Below are 4,213 nucleotides of genomic sequence, written 5' to 3'. Positions count from 1 at the left end.
TAGAGCTGGATGAACACAGCAGGCCGATGATTTGGGCCTAGGGTCTAGGCCCAAAACGTCAGCCTTCCTGCTCCTCTGATGCTGCTTGGCCTGCTGTGTTCATCCAGCTCTACACCGTGTTATCTCAGATTCTCCAGCATCTGCAGTTCCTACTATCTCTATTACTTCAGCCAGGTCTTTTAAGCCATAGTTCCATCATTCTGATCATTGTTCTTCCGTAATGATTGTAATTCACCAGATTCTTCTCTTACTTCCACTCCCTGATTTATGGCTAGATGTAGGATTAGTAGGCAAACTAAAATTTCATAATTGACTTAGTTTAGTTATAAATCGCACAATTTAAATATACTCATTGATCAATCTAATATTATTTTGTTTTTCTTAAGTATAACCAACACAGGTCTTGATAATGTAACATCGCTTGACTCTGCTCAGCTTCATTTGACAAAGAAAAACACTGTCAGATTGTGACCAGAGTGAAGTCAATAACCTAATGTTTAAGAGTTACAGCTATAAGACTGAAGGGTCTCTACCTAGGTGGCACAGTGGCACGGTGGTTAGCACTGCTGCCTCACAGCACCAGGGACTCGGGTTTGATTCCAGCCTCTGTACTGTCTGTGTGGAGTTTGCACATTCTCCCCGTGTCTGCATGGGTTTCCTCCGGTTTCTTCCCACAGTCCAAAGATGTACAGGTTAGGTGAATTGGCTATGCTAAATTGCCCATAGGGATGTGTAGATTAGGTGGGTTATTGGGAAATGAGTCTGGGTGGGATGCTCTGAGGTTCAGTGTGGATTTGTTAGGCTGAAGGGCCTGTTTCCACACTGTAGGGATTCTAGTCTGTGTATAGTTTTGCGCCAGACTTTCAATCTTGAATCAGTCAAAGATGGTACAATCCCAGATCATTGTTCCTTATGAAGAAATCGTAACAACAGCTGTGTCCTTGTACTGGGGTGTATCTTAATTTGATTATTAGAGTTAACTTTGTAACAATGTGTTTAAGTTTATAATTGTGTGATCCTTTAGATTGTAACATACCTTGTATAACAATCTGTAGGGATTAATATGCTTTCTGATCATCTGTATTAGTTTTGCCTTTAAAGCATAATAGGTAACAAACGATTTTGAAGCATTCAAACACAGCACAATCACAACCAAAAACAAGGTCAGTGATAAGTAAATGCCTGATTTAATGGGAACTTTGCCAAATTAAGTGAGAATTGAGAGAAGAGCTTGAGGAGATTAATCTTTGGATCCTGACTGCAAACGCCTCCCTTTTGCTTTAACAGTGAGGTAAAGGACATGACAAATTACTTCTTATCTTAGTGAAAGTTATAAATTACCAATATCAGAACTCAATGAAGAGGATGGACCCAGGGATAATTGACAAATTAAGGAAATATTTAAGAGATATTGGGAGGTGACATAAGTTAATGTACATTGCCCTTAAGAGCCCATTTAGAGACTGATTGGAAATCCTTCAAACCAATTAGCAATAAACCCTACCTACCCTAGGTCAATCAGAATGAAATGATGTGGGTTGTGGCTTGGAAAGAGCTAATAGGCAACAGCTTTCAGTGACCAATGTGTGGAGATGTTTGAAGTGATCCTACTTCTGACTAAAAATGGAAAGCTGTCAAGGCTTTGCAAGAAACAAGAGGCCAGGTGTCAATCTGTGCTCTAAGCTAAACCAGAAAGCAAGATCCATTATTGTCCAGCTCTAACAGGTGTTCTTTAAAGCATAAGTAAAGCTTTCCAAGTTACAGCACTAGATTGTCTTCCATTCCCTTAAGTTTCAAATAAACAAATTTAATATTGGTATTTGAGTTTAAATAGTATGACCCCTAAAACTTACACTGGAATGTTTTTGTACCCTCTGTAATGAAACTAAAAGCAAAATATTTGCTTTAATTCATCCAGCATTTCCTTATTAATCTTCTATAACACCCCATTCTCACTATTCAAAAAATCAACATTCACTTTACTTCCTCCTTTCCTTTCTATTGTAGAATCTCTTGTTATCCATCTTTTATGTTTCTCATTAACTTCTTCATGTACTCTAATTTCTTTCTCCTAGCCAAGTTTTAAATTAATTCTCTGCCATTCTAAGTTGTTTTTTTTCTTTAGTCATTCACAGGATGCGGGCATTGCTGACTGGGCAGTATTTATTGCCCATCCCTAAAACCCAAGGGGGCAGATAAGAATCAACCACATTGCTGTGGGTCTGGAGTCACACATAGGCCAGGTGAGGAAGGCAGTTTCCTTCCCTGAAGGACATTAGTGAACCAGATGAGTTTTTCCAACAATTGACAATGGATTCATGGTCATCATTAGACTCTTAATTCCAGATCTTTATTGAATTCAAATTCCACCATCTGCCATAGTGGGATTCAAACCCTGGTGCCCAGAATGTTATCTGGGTCTCTGGATTAACAGTCCAGCGATAATATCGCTAGGCCATTGCCTCCCCCTAATCATCAGACATCTTTGTGCAAATAACTATCTTTCTTTCAGTTTGATGCTTTCTTTAACTCCTTTAGGTAACTAGAGATGATAGTCCTCCAGTTACGGTTTATCTTTGATGTGGAGGTGCTGGTGTTAGACTGGGGTGTACAAAGTCAGAAGTCTCGCAACAGCAGGTTATAGTCAATAGGTTTATTTAAAATCACAAGCTTTCGGAGCAATGTTTCTTCGTCAGGTGAAGTAGAGGGATCTGCATTGGCACGGAATATATAGGCAGAGAGATAATGGCAAAATAATTACAGGTAATTAAGAGTGTCAACAGATAAGTACAAATAGTCTTTGCAGATGATCAAAAGTGTCAAATAGTGTGAGTAAAGTGTCAACAGCTGAATAACAAGTGAAGGGTTGACCTATGAACTGATTAATTAAGGCAGAGAGATCATTAATCTTCAGAGTTTATGTTCATAATAGAACTATACTAATTTTGAATATTCTGAAATATCCTCTTAAATGCCAGTAACAATGCTAGCTTCTCTGATCTATCCCCTTGACTTGTATGCCAGTTTACTTCAACTCGTTCAGCTTTCATGTCGACATAGCTGGCCTTATTTAATTGTAAAATACGAGTTAGTTGTTTAATTGTCCATCACTATTCACAACACAGTGTGGTAGAGCTACAGAGTCTAAAGCATGTTGCTTCCACTGTTTGCTGAGCAAGTAATCCTGTGTTGTAGCTTCCTCAGGTTGACACTGCATTTTTAGAAATGCCCAGTGCTGCTCCTAGCATTCTCTTGGACTCTTCATTAAACCATGGCTGATCTTCTGGCTTTTTCATAATGCCCCAGATGTTAGGAAGGAGGACTTTGCAGTGTTGACAGGCCTGGGTTTGCCATAGGCATTGACTTAACTGTTGGAAATGATGGTCTGTCCAGAATATTAGTCTGGGTTTCTGGACCACTAGTTCAGTGAGATTATGACTATGCCACTCATGCCTCCAACTGCTACATCATTGTCTCCCCAATACTAATACAACAATAGTAGTATTCAGTAGGGAGTGGACCCCTTGATATGGACCATGTGCCTTTGATACTGTTCTTCCTTCTGTTTATTGAGCGGACCCTTGAAATCGAGGATAACTTTGTTCCATTGTGAAGTTATGGGTCCCTAGGTGATTAAATAGTCTGATCCTGGATTCATATATCCTGCCCACCTGTGGAACAGGTCATGTTTGAATAAGTGGGTGAGATGCTCAGTTTCTACATACTCTTTCTACTGTTTGCACTTAGCCTCCAACTGGACCTGTTGAAGATGTACCTTCACAGGTACTTTTTTCTCCAGTTTGGGTGATAGATTCCCATGAGACAGTAGAACAGTTGCATATTTTCAGGGAGACTTTGAGAACATCTTTGAAGTGTTTCCTCTGCCCCGTCTTTAACAATTTTCTGTGATGAAGCACAGAGTACAGACATTGTTTTGGGAGTCGGGTGTCAGGCTTGTGGATGATGTGCCCCCTGTTGATTGACTGTAACCAGTGCCTTAGGAGAGGGAGGCTTTACCACAGACATGTTTCCACGTGAAGCTCCAAGTTCTGTCCTCATCTCCGAATGGGTCTTGACAGAGTACATGTGGAGAGGATGTTTCCTCAAATAAGAGAAGCTAGTCATTGTTTAGAAACATAGAAACATAGAAAATAGGTGCAGAAGTAGGCCATCTGGCCCTTTGAACCTGCACCATCATGCAATATGACCATGG

This window comes from Rhincodon typus, chromosome 8 (genome assembly GCF_021869965.1).
Source record: "Rhincodon typus isolate 14 chromosome 8, sRhiTyp1.1, whole genome shotgun sequence".
NCBI classification, from domain to species: Eukaryota; Metazoa; Chordata; class Chondrichthyes; order Orectolobiformes; family Rhincodontidae; genus Rhincodon; species Rhincodon typus.
The sequence above is the reverse complement of the archived record's forward strand: the minus strand, read 5'-3'. Positions refer to the sequence as shown.